The 13,591-nt window shown below is 46.7% G+C and overlaps 1 protein-coding gene across 2 annotated transcripts in view; it reads right to left on the minus strand.

Annotated features, from left to right (window-relative positions):
- Positions 1-13,591, minus strand: part of gtf2f2a (general transcription factor IIF, polypeptide 2a) — a 206,009-nt gene that overhangs the window by 124,071 nt on the left and 68,347 nt on the right. The window lies entirely within an intron of this gene.

The raw sequence follows: 13,591 nt of genomic DNA on the forward strand, positions 1-13,591 counted from the left end.
GCTATTGGGGGCCTATAGAAAACTCCCAACAAGGTGACTGCTCCTTTCCTATTTCTGACTTCAACCCATACTACCTCAGTAGGCAGATCCTCCTCAAACTGCCTTTCTGCAGCTGTTATACTATCTCTAATTAACAATGCAACCCCTCCACCTCTTTTACCACCCTCCCTAACCTTATTGAAACATTTAGAACCAGGAACCTCCAGGAATTACCATGGAAAGAATAGCAAGTAAAGTTAATGAAAACCCAAAGCTATTTTACCAATATATTTTTGTTAAGGAAAAAGCGGGACCTATCAAAGATGACGAAGGGAACTTGTGTGTAGATGCAGAGGCTGTGGGAAGGTTTTTAATTCATATTTTGTCTCCGTATTTATAAAGGAAAGGGATGATGCAGATATATAGTCCTGGAGGAACATGGAGACATTGAATTGGATAATCATAAAGAGAGAGGATGTACTTGAAGGGCTGGAATTCTTGAAAGTTGATAAACTACCAGGGCCAGATGGATTGTTTCTGAAACTGCTCAAGGTCATGGAGGAGATAGCAGCTGCACTGAGGGTGATTTTCCAATCCCAACTAGATACAGAGGAGGTACCGGAGGACTGGAGAAATGCAAACATGGTTTCAAGGGATTGAAGAAAATGTCAAACAATTATAAGCCAGTTCGTTTTGCATTGGCGGTGGGAAAATTAGTAGAATCAATCCTGAGGGATACGATTAACCATCACATAGGAAGGATGGTCAGCATGGATTTGTGTCTCAAATTTGACTGAATTCTTTGAGGAAGCGACAAGAAAGGTTGATGTTGTGCACAAGGATTTTAGCAAGATGTTTGACAAGTCCCCACATGGCAGATTGGTCAAAAAATTAAAAGGCCATGGGATACAGGGCAATGTGGCAAACTGGATAAAATGTTGGATAAAAGCAAATTACTGCGGATGCTGGATTCTGAAACCAAAAAGAAAATGCTGGAAAATCTCAGCAGGTCTGGCAGCATCTGTAGGGAGAGAAAAGAGCTAACGTTGAGTCCAGATGACCCTTTGTCAAAGTGGGTAAAAAGTGGCTTAGTAACAGGAAACAAAAGGTAATGGTCAATGGATGCCCTTGCAAATGGAAAGTTGTTTCAAGTGGTGTTCCACAAGGCTTAGTGTTGGGCCCCTTACTGTTTGTGTTAGATATTAACGATATGAACAAAATTTGAGGATCGTAGGGCTACCTGAAGACACAGAGGACAACAACCCAACAGACTACGTGGTGCGAATGCTGGGGAAATTGGTCAGGAGGAAAAGCTTCGCCAAACCCCCAGAAGTGAACAGAGCCCATAGATCACTCAGGCAAAGGCCCAAATCAGGGGAACTACCAAGAGCAATCGTCACAAAGCTCCAAAGGTACCAGGACAAGGAGAGGGTCATCAACTGGGTGAAGAGCACTAGGTCCTATAAATGGGAAGGCCAGGGCAGCACGGTGGCCTAGTGGTTAGCACAACCGCCTCACGGCGCTGAGGTCCCAGGTTCGATCCCGGCTCTGGGTCACTGTCCGTGTGGAGTTTGCACGTTCTCCCCGTGTCTGCGTGGGTTTCGCCCCCACAACCCAAAAATGTGCAGAGTAGGTGGATTGGCCACGCTAAATTGCCCCTTAATTGGAAAAAATAATTGGCTAATCTAAATTTAAAATAAATAAATAAATAAATTAATTAAAAAAAATAAAAAAAATAAAAATAAATAAATAAATGGGAAGGCCAAGCAATCCGTATATATCAGGACATTGGGGCCGACCTGGCCAACCACTGGGCTGAATTCAATGGATCCAAGGCAGCCCTAATCAAAACAAAATATGTTTGGGATTCTTTACCTGGCAAAACTCTGGTAACATTAAACAACAGGGAGTTTTACTTCAACTCGCTAAGTGAAGCAGAGGAATTTGTCAGGAAAAACAGGGTGGTACGGCAGCAGTAATGGACACAAATGGACCACAAAATATGTTCTTTGTCTTTCTATGCCTGCTCTATCTTATATGTTCAGGGCACTCATTGGAATGATTACCTTGTGCTTTGGGGGTGAGGGGGGACAGAATGGGCCAAAGATAGGAGGAAACGCTCCCAGGAAGAGAGCCACCGGGTGAGCAAGTATGAGAGCACACAGGTAGAGGGGGGAGGATAAAATAGCAGGGCAGGGGAAAGGCATGTAGAGGGGAAGAGGGGAGAGAGTAAGGGAGGGAGCGACAGGATGGCCCCTGGACAAAGGGAAACCTCAGTTTTTAAAAATTCATTCTTGGGATGTGGATGTTGCTGGCTAGGCCAGCATTTATTGACCATCCCTAATTGCTCGAGAAGGTGGTGGTGAGCGGAGTTCCTGAACCAGACAGTGATGGCACAATGATATATTTCCAAGACAAGAAGGTGGGTGGCTTGGAGAGGAGCTTCCAAGTGGTGGTGTTTCCATGTGTTTCCTGCTCATGTCCTTAATCTAGATGGTAGTGGTCATGGGTTTGGAAGGTGCTGCCTGAGAAGGCTTGGTGAGTTCCTGCAGTGCATCTTGTCGATGGTACAGAATGCTGCCATTGTGCATTAGTGGTGGAGGGAGTGGATGTTTGTGGATGGGGTGCCAATCAAACGAGCTACATGGTCCTGGATGGTGTCAGGCTTCCTGCGTGTTGTTAGAGCTGCATTAAGCCAGATAAGTGGAGAGCATTCCATCACACTTGTGCCTTGTAGATAGTGAACAGGCTTTGTGGAGTCAGGTGGTGAGTTATTCCTATCTTCTGACCTGCTCTTGCAGCCAGGGTGTTTATATGACTAGTCCAGTTCAGTTTTTGGTCAATGGTAACACCAGGATGTTGATAGTGGGGAATTGAGGGGTGGTAACGCCATTGAATAGCATGGGGCAATGGTTAGATTCTCTCTTTTGGAGATGGTCATTGCCTGGCACTTGTGTGGCGTGAATGTTACGTGCCACTTGTCAGTCCAAGCTTGGATATTATATTGGACATGGACTGTTTCAGGAGGCGTGAATGGTGCTAAACATTCATCAGCAAACATTGATACTTCTAACCTTATCCTGGACGGAAGGTCATAATTGATGAAGCAGCTGAAGATGGTTGGGCCTAGGACACTATCCGGAGGAGCTCCTGCAATGATATCCTGGAATGGAGAGGATTTGCCTCCAACAACCACAACTGTCTTCCTTGTGTCAGGTATGACTCCAACCAGTGCAGAGTTTCCCTCCTGATTCCCATTGACTCCAGTGTTGTTTAGACTACTTGATGCCATACTCGGTCAAATGCTGCCTTGATGTCAAGGGCAGCCACTCTCACCTTATCTCTCGTATTCAGCTCTTTTGCCCATATTTAAGTCAAGGCTGTAATGAGCTCAGGAGCTACTAGGCCCTGGTAGAACCCACGCACTGAGCGTCTGTGAGCAGGTGATTGCAAAGCAAGTGCCGCTTGATAGCACTGTTGATAACCCCTTCCAACACTTTACTCATGATTGAGAGTCCCTCACAGCGCGGAGGACCCAGGTTCATTCCCGGCCCCGGGTCACTATCCATGTGGAGTTTGCACGTTCTCCCAGTGTCTACGTGGGTCTCACCCCCACAACCCAAAGATGTGCAGGGTAGGTGAATTGGCCACGCTAAATTGCCCCTTAATTGGAAATATTTAAAAATATCTGTTTTTAAATGATTGAGAGTCGACTGATGAAGTAGTAACTGGTCAGGTTGGATTTGTCCTGCATTTTGTGTATGGGACATACTTGGGTAATTTTCCACATTGTGGGTGGACGTTAGTGCTACAGCAGTACTGGAACATCTTGGCTAGGGGTACGTAAAGTTCTGGAGCACACAAGTTCAGTACTATTGTTGAATATCTTCATGTCCTATAGCGTTTGCTGTATCCAGTGTCTTCAACCGTTTCTTGATACCATGGTAATAATGGGGAACACAGAAATGGCGGAGGGGCTGAACCTTAATTCTGACTTCACAGTAGACGATAGTAAAATTTTCCCAAAAACTGCAATTAACGCAGAGAAACTTGGTGCAAAAACCGTCACGAGGGAGAAGGTATTGAATAAACTCATGGGATTAAAGGCAGATAAGTCTCTAGGACCTGATGGCCTGCATCCTAGGATATTAAGGGAGGTAGCAGCATAGATAGTGGATGCATTGGCTTTGATATTTCAGAATTCCCTGGATTCTCCAAGAGTCCCGTGGATTGGAAACACGCTAAAGTGATGCCCCTATTCAAAAAGGGAGAGGGGCAAAAAGTAGGAAACTATAGACCAGTTAGCTTGACCTCTGTGGTGGGGAAATTGCTGGAATCAATCATTAAAGAGAAGATGACTGAATATTTGGAAAGACAAAGCTCAATCCACCATTGTCAGCATGGTTTTATGACGGTTAAGTCATGCTTGACAAACTTGCTTGAGTTCTTTGAGGATGTAACCAGCAAGGTGGATAATGGGTGTGGTATGTCTAGACTTCCAGAAGGCATCTGAAAAGGTGCCGCATAAAAGACTGATCCAGAAAGTGAGATTGCAGGGAATTGGGGGAGAGTACTAGATTGGATTGAGGATTGGCTGATTGACAGAAAGCAAGCAGAGGATTGGATTAAATAGGTCCTTTTCTGGCTAGCGAACTGTAACTAGCAGGGTGCCGCAGGGGTCAGTCCTCGCACCTCAACTGTTTACAAACTATATAAATTATCTGCAAGCTCAGAGCAGCACGGTGGTGCAGTGGTTAGCATTGCTGCCTCACGGCGCCAAGGTCCCAGGTTCGATCCCGGCCCTGGGACACTGTCCCTGTTGAGTTTGCACATTCTCCCCGTGTTTGCGTGGGTTTCTCCCCCATAACCCAAAGATGTGCAGGGTACATGAACTGACCACGCTAAATTGCCCCCAATTGGAAAAAATGAATTGGGTACTCTAAATTTATTTTTTTTAAATGATCTACAAGCGGGGACAGGGTGTAACACAGCAAAATTTGGTTATGATACTAAAATAGGTGGGAAAGCAGGCAGTGAAGAGGAGATAAAGATTTTACAGACTGATATAGATCAGCTAGGAGATGGGGCCGAAATTTGGCAGACGGAATTTAATGGGGATAAGTGGGAGGTTATCCATTTTGGCTGAAAAAAAGAGAAAGGCGAATTATTATCCAATTGGAAAACAGATTCAAAATGCACCTGGGCAGAGGGATCTAGGTGTTTTTGTTCCTAAATCACAGAATGTTGGCATGCAGGTACAGCATGCAATTAAAAAGGTAAATTGAATGTTATCATTTATTGCAAAAAGATGGGAGTATAAAAGTAAAGATGTGTTGTTGCAATTGTATGGGGTGTTGGTGAGACTGCATCTGGAGTAGTGTGTCCAGATTTGGTCCCCTAATTTGAGGAAGGATGTGGTGGCATTGGAGGCATTTTAGAAGAAGTTCACCAGGTTGATTCCAGGGATCAAAGGGATAATGTATGTGGAGAGCTTAAAAAGTTTTGGTTTATACTTGTTGGAGTTTAGAAGGGTGAGAGGGGATCTGATTGAGGTATATAAAATACTAAAAGGGATTGATGAAGTAAATGTAGACAAAATGTTCCCCCTTCTGGGGCAATCTAGAACGAAAGGTCACAGATAGAGATTGAGCGGCGGTAGATTTAAAACTGAGATGAGGCGGAACTATTTCTCGCAGAGTGGTGAATTTGAGGAACTCGCTGCCCCATAGTGCGATGGTGTCTGAATCATTAAATGGTTTCAAGAAGGAGATAGATATATTTCCGATTTTAAAAAGCAGGTTAAAGGGATACGGGAAACAGGTAGGGAGGTGGATTTGAGAACAGGAAGAGATCAGCCATGATCTGAGTTAATGGCGAGCAGGCTCATGGGGCTAAATTGCCTACTTCTGTTCCTAATTCCTATGTGGTGTGAATCAAATTGGCTGCAGACTGACATCTGTGATGCTGGACAGCCAACCTCTGGAGGAGGCCAGATGGATTATCCACATGGCACTTCTGGTTGAAGATTGTTGTGAATGCTTCAGCCTTATCTTTTACATTGAAGTGCTGGGCTCCTCTGAAAGCGAGGATGGGGATATTCGTGGAGCCTCCGCCTCCAATGAGTTGTTTAATTGTCAACCACCATTCAACACGATGTGGCAAAACTGCAGAGCTTAGATCTGATCCGTTGATTGTGGGATCGCTTAGCTCTATCACTTGCTGCTTATGCTGTTTAGCTTGCAAGTTGTCCTATGCTGTACCTTCACCGGGTTGTGACCTCATTTTTAGCTATGCCTAATGTTGCTCCTGGCATGGTCTCCTGCACTCTTCATTGAACTAGGGTTGATCCTCTGGTTTGGTGATAATGGTAGAGTGTGGGATATGCTGGGCCATTAGGTTGCAAATTGTGGTTGAATACAGTTCTGCTGCTGCCTCACAGTGCCACATGGATGCGCAGTTTTGAGTTGCTAGATCTGTTCAAAATCTATGACTTTTTGGAAAAATATTTTATTGGAAGCATTTTCAAATATATACATAACAAAGAAGAAAAAAAAAACCGCGGCAACAGTGAATAGCATCCTTACGCACCCCCCCCCCCCCCCCCCCCGGTCACACCACCTTTCTCGTGGACACACGTCCAAACTCCATTTGGAGCTTCCATCTCTCCTTCAACAACACCACCTCAGGTGCTGCCGATACCTCCGATCAACTCTCAGAATGGCCTCCACCAACGTCAACCTCTCAGTGCGCCCGGATCAAGAAATATTTCTCCCGTACCACCACCTTCAGCGCCTGCCACAACAAGGAGGCAGAGACCTCTCCCGTCTTATTCTGCTCCATGTAGTTCTGGATCGCCACCCCTATCTTTTCGCAAACTTCCTTATCCACCAATAATCCCATATCAAACCTCCACAGCGGCCATTGGGCACTCCCCATTGCCACCCACAATTCCACCCAAAGCGGCACGTGGTCAAATACCACCACAGCTGAATATTCCTATCCAACCATCCCCACCACAGCATCTTGTTCATGACAAAGAAATCAATCCAGGAGTTTATTCGGTGGATGTGCAAGTACAAAAAGTCCATCGCTCTCCACCTCTCAAAACACCATGGGTCTGCCCCTCCCTTGTACTCCATAAACTCCAACCTTTGCATGGCCGACACCTTCAGGGACTTGGGACACGACCTAGGGTACAGCGCCGTATTAAAATTTCCCCCCATAATCAGACAGTGCGTATCCAGGTCCAGTATCTTTGCCAAAACCCACCTCAAAAACTCTACATCGTCCCAATTTGGGCCATATACATTCACCAGCATCACAGGCACCTCCTCCAACCTCCCACTCACCATCACAAATCTACTCCCAGGGTCTGTCACTATGCTCCCACCTCAAAAGCCACCCTCTTATTGATCAACTGGCACCCATCTCAACTTCATATCCAACCCAGAGTGAAATACCTGCCCCACCCAGCCATTCCACATCCTCGTCTGGTTCCCCAACTTCAAATGCGTCTGCCTGAAGAAACGCAACAGTCTTCAAACTCCTTAAGCACGCAACATCTTAATCGGCACATTTAATCCCCAAACATTCCACATAATTAATCGGGTTGGGGAGGCTCTCCACACTCTTTCTCTTCCCCCCCCCCCCCCAGATCAGCCATAGCCCCTTTAACCAGCACGCCCCAGGTCCACACCTTGCTTATCCTCAGAGCCGCCCGAAGACGTCCACACCCCTTCCCCAGAAAATTATGTAAGCGCATCACCATCACCCTCTGTTACTACCCCACCTTCGGCCTCCTCCTCAACACCCTGTGCACTCAATCCACCTTGGGAGGCCGGTCGAAGACCCCTCCCCCACCAACCTCTTGCATATATTCGGCACGTACTTTGTCGCCTCTTCAGGCAGCCCCACAATCCAGAGATTCTGCATTCTGGAGCGAATCTCCAAGTCCTCCACCTTCCCCATAGCTGCTTTTGGCCCTCCGCCACAAGCACAATCTCCACCTCCAACGAGGTCAACCAGTCCTCATGATCCACCACAAACTCCTCAATCTTCTGGAGTGCCAACTTTGCGCCTCTGGTCTTTGCTCCATTCTCTCAATCGCCACCCTGATCGGCTCCACCACCTTAGACAGGTCCTCCAAGGGCTCTCGCCTCTGCTATTGGAACTTGCCGTTCAGAATCTCCATCTGCCATCTTTTTCTCTGTCGCACTTCAAAAGTCCTCCCAGCCCCACTACTGCCCCTTAATTGTTGCACTCCTTGTTTGATAAGCCATAAACAGGCCTTAATGGAGGAGAATGCCTATCTGCACCAGCAAACACCCCCCCATATCGAGTGAAAAGGACCAAGCAGTTCCACCTCGAGCAAGAATCACAAAAATCGACCACTCACTCCATGGCCGCCACTGGAAGTCCCAAAATCTATGACATTTAGCATGGTGGAAGTACTACACAACATGATGGAGGGTATCCTCAATGTGAATACAGGACTGTGTGGTGGTCACTGCTACCGATACTGTCATGGACAGATGCATCTGCAGCAGGCAGATTGGTGAGGATAAGGTCAAGTGTGTTTTTCCCTCATGTTAATTCCCTCACCACCTGTCGCAGACCCAGTCTGGCAGCTGTGCCCTTTAGGGCCTGGCTAGTTTGGTCTGTGGTGGTACTACGGAGTCACTCTTGGTGATGGACATTGAAGTCCCCCATCCAGAGTACATTCTGTGCCCTTGCCACCCTCAGTGCTTCCTCTAAGTGGTGTTCAACATGGAGGCACACTTATTCAAGAGCTGAGGGTGGATGGTACGTGGTAATCAGCAGGAAGTTTCCTTGCCCATGTTTGACCTGATGCCCTGAGACGTCATGGGGTCCAGAGTTGATGTTGAGGACTCCCAGGGAAACTCCCTCCAGACGGAGTACCACTGTGCTGCCACCTCTCCTGGGTCCACCCTGCTGATGGGATGGAACATGGCTAGGAATGGTGATTGAGGCATCTGGGACATTGTCTATAAGATATGATTTCATGAGTAAGGTTATGTCAGGATGTTGCTCGACTAGTCTGCGCGACAGCTCTCCCAATTTTGGCACTAACCCCCAGATGATAGTATGCTGCATTTTGCAGGGTTGACAGAGCTGGGTTTGTTGTTATAGTTTTCAGTGCCTAGGTAGATGCTGGGTTCTTCAACTGGGATCGAATCCAGCCAGACCGAAACCCCCTTTCTCTAAGGACACCCTGTTGTGACTGCTATTAATTATATAGATCCATCTCTCTACATTTCTCCTGATCCTTCCGCTGCATCTACTGTCAATTAGCTCATGTGAATGAGGCGTAATGACCTCCATTAATTCCTGAGACAACAGAAACCAGCATCTTCTGCCTCCACCACCAACACTATATCTTCACCATTCCTGACCATGGACTCAAGAATGAATCAGTTGCTTGCAATACCAGTGTTCCCTTCATTCGCTGGGCTAGGTCCCCGATCTCTTATCCTCTCCAGCACAAAAACATTTGCCTCTGTAACATGTGTGAAGCCTTGTAATACCTTAAAAAAAAATCTTACACCTTCATCCACTTCCTGCTAACTTTGCTCATTTCACATGTCTATGCCCATGTTTAAAATGTGAACATGGAAAAGAAAATTCAACCATTCAGCCCCTCGTGCCGTCTTTGCCATTGAATAAGAACAAGGCTGATCGGTTCGTTTTGAGTTCCACATTTCCATTGATCCTCGCCTCCCTAACAAGAATCTATCTACCTTAAAAATGTTCAGTGACCTTGCTTCCACCGCCTTCTGAGGCAGAGTTCCAAAGTCGTACAACCCTAAAGGGCAACCCCTAATTTTAAAAGAGTGCCCCCTAGTTCTGGACTCACCTACATGAGGAAACATCCTTTCAACGGCCACCTTGTTGAAGCCGTTCAGGATCTAATATACTCCAATCAAGTCGCCCCTCACTCCTCTAATCTCCAGTGGAAACCAGCCAAGCCTGCCCAACCTCTCCTCACAAGACATATAACAACCAAATGAAAACTGTCACTATTGGTCACGCTTAAATTATATCGTTGCCTCAGTGGGAAGGCAATGCATTGACAGCTTAACAAGTTTATGTCGGAAATTCTGTTATAAATGAGGATGTGTGAATTTATAATAGAATTATATTTTTAAACAACAGAAAATGCTGGAAAAACTCAGCAGGTCTGACAGCATCTGTGGAGAAAGCAACATGGTCAACACTAGTGGTCCGTACGACTCTTCAAACATGAACACTATTTCTCTCTGAATCCATCTACATTTAAACTTTTTTTTTTCTTTTTTATTAAATTTAGAGTGCCCAATTTTTTCCAATTAAGGAGTAATTTGGCAAGGTCAATTCTCTTACCTTGCACATCTTTGGGTTGTGGGGGTGAGACCCACGCAGACAGAGAGAGAATGTGCAAACTCCACACGGACAGTGACCCAGATCGGGACAGGGATCGAACCCGGGTCCTCGGCACCGTGAGGCAGCAGTGCTAACCACTGCGCCACCCTGCCGCCCCGTCTACATTTAAACTAAAAGTTGGTATTATTCTATTTTCACAACTGTCCAAGTAAAGTTATTTCTGGACTTTACCAATGTTATCATCGCATTTGAATTGAACATCAGAATTGGAGATCAGCATTTTTATCCTTCAGACATAAATAGCTTGAAAGGATTTCAACGCAAGGTGGTGTTCCCATGGTGTTCCCAACAAGGAATCAGCATGAAGTTCTTTTAAGTGTTTATGGGGCATAATTAAAATAGTAAGAATTTTGTTCCCAGGTCACAGTCACAAGCTTTTATTTCACTCGTTAATGAGACGGCAAAAGACAAAGACCCGATTGAGTGCGGGTCCCTACAGACCCATCTTGTTGCTCAACGTAGCTGCGAAATTCCTGGCAAAAATCCCGGCTAGGGGGCGGGAGAACTGCATACTGGAGCTGATCATAGAGGACTAGAAGGGCTTTTTCAGGGGCAGGCAACTAACATCAAACATCAGGCACCTGTTGAACATGATAATAATTCCATTTGGGAAGAGAACTCCAAAAGTGATAATCTCCCTGGACACAGAAAATGCCTTTGAGTGGAAGTACCTCAGAGGTACTGGAGGGGCTTGGAACAGGGTTCACTGCCTGGGCGAAATGACTGTACAGCACTGCCATGGCGAGCATACGGATAAACACCACCAGCTCTAAATAGCTCCAGCTGCGCAGAGGTACGAGACAGCAATGCCTGCTGTCCCTACCTCGGTTTGCTCTGGCAATCGAGCCACTGCCGATCACCCTCAGAACAGCACAAAAGTTGGAGAAGTATCCAAGGGCGGGGGAAACAAAGAACATAGAGTTTCACTCAATGCAGATGACCTACTCCTCTACATTCCGGACCCCCACGCCTGTATGGAGAGGATTATGAAGCTCTTGAAAGCAGTTTAGAGCCTTCATGGGCTACAAACTCAACCGGAGCAAAAGCTCGCAAGGGAGAGGGACAGAGATGGAGAGATTACGTTTAAACAAGCCCAACACAAATTCCGCTACCTGTGGATCCAAATTGCCCACGACTGGTCACGGATCCACAAATGGAACCTGACAAGTCTGGTGGAGGAAGTTAAAAGGGACCTGCTGAGTGCGGGATATACTCCCACTCTCACTAGCAGGGAGAGTGCAGACGATAAAAATGAATGTACTGCCCAGATTCTTTTTCCTATTCAGACCCCTCCCGATCTACAGCCCCAAGGCCTTCTTCAACACGGTAGATAAAGTAATCTTGGCATCCCCTCTGACCAAATACTCAAGAAGCCCAGTGGTCGTAGCCATGCTCCAAACGTGGTATCAAATGAGACAACACTTCGGTCATACCAAAATGTTCATTATGGCCCCTATCTGCAGCAACTACAGGTTCATGCCCACAACGATGGATGCCACCTTCAAAAGGTGGAGACAGGACGAGGGGACACTGACAGTTAGCAACATGTTCACAGACAACAGATTAGCGACCTGGAAGAACTCACGGAGAGGCTCCAACTACCTAAAAGGAAACAAAATGAGGCATATGCAGGTCAAAAACTTCCTCCGTACGTACCCCCGGACACTCGCTAGTGGAGGAACAGTTGAACGCAGGCGACCTAGGGAAGGGGAACTGTGGAGTCCTGTACAGATGGCTGTTGGAAGAGGTAGGCTGCCCCCATGAATGAGAGAAGGAAAAAATGGGAGGAAGAACTGGCATAAAAGTGGTTGGGGTGGGTGGATCTGGATTCAAGCACTACACGGGCCGAACTCCACCTCCACATGCACAGGGTTGAGCCGAATGCAGCTAAAGGTGGTGCACAGAGCGCATCTAACCATAACCTGAATGAACAGGTTCTTCCCGGAGGTGGAGGAAAAATGTGAATGGTGCCAGGGAGGCCCAACTAACCACACCCACATGTTCTGGGCCTGTCTCAGACTTGGCAGCTTCTAGACGACCTTCTTTGAGGCAATGTCTAAGGTTGTGGGGGTGAGGGTGGAACCATGCTCAAAAGTGGCAGTGTTTGGGGTCTCAGAGCAGCCAGAATGTTTTTTGGGGAGGGGGGGCCGATGCCCTAACCTTTGGCTCCCTAATCGCCCGCCAAAGAATCCTGCTCAGCTGATGATAGGCAGCACCCTCATAGCTGCAGACTGGCTAGTCATCCTGTCGGAATTCTTCCAACTGGAGAAGATAAAATTTGCCATCCACGGTCAGAAGAGGGCTTCTACAAGACATGGAGGCCATTCACCAACTAGTTCCAAGGCCTGTTCATAGCCAGCAACGAGTAGAGCGGGGGGTTCCGATGGACACGGACAACACATAGACGAGACACGGATCGTGAAGGAAAAGGAAGGAGAGCGAGGGAGGAGGAAGCAAAAACCCATCAAAAAAGACCATGGGACACAAGCGACATAGCCAAAGGAGACAGGCCATAGAGCAAGTGAGAAAAGCAAAGGAGCAACAATACACGGAGGGTCAACACTGGCAGTCCAACTAAGGCAGGGTGGCCAAATGGGGGTCCACAGCCACGCCGGGGGTGGGGGGAGACACATGCTCTCTGACCCTCCTCTGGATACTTTTCGCTGTTCTGAGGGCAATCACCAATGGCGCGATTGCCAGGCCGAACAGCAGCAGGGTCAGCGGACATCCCTGCCTCGTGCCTCTGTGCAGCTGGAAGTATCTAGAACTGATGGTGTTTATCTGTACATTCGCCATGGCAGCGCTGTACAGTAGTTTACCCAGGCGTGGACCTTAATTCATACCAAATCGCTCCTGTACCTCTACTATGAGGCATTTCCACTCGACTGTCTCGAAGACCTTTTCTGCGTCCAGGGAGATGATCATTTCTGGCATCCTTTAGCAGGCGTCTAATGTTTAATGTTAGCTGCCTGTATAATGATCCTCGTTAGTATTTGTCATTCTTTGTTCTATTCTTCTCGTTCTTTTTTGGCTTATCTTTCACTTGTAATTTTTCACTTTTCTTTGGTTGCTTTGCTTAATACTCTGTGCGGTGATGAAACTTGTAAATTTAAAGTATGAACTGGAATATGCAACATAAAAATGTGAAAACCAATAAAAACTTTTTAAAAAA

This window comes from Scyliorhinus canicula, chromosome 7, assembly GCF_902713615.1.
Source record: "Scyliorhinus canicula chromosome 7, sScyCan1.1, whole genome shotgun sequence".
NCBI classification, from domain to species: Eukaryota; Metazoa; Chordata; class Chondrichthyes; order Carcharhiniformes; family Scyliorhinidae; genus Scyliorhinus; species Scyliorhinus canicula.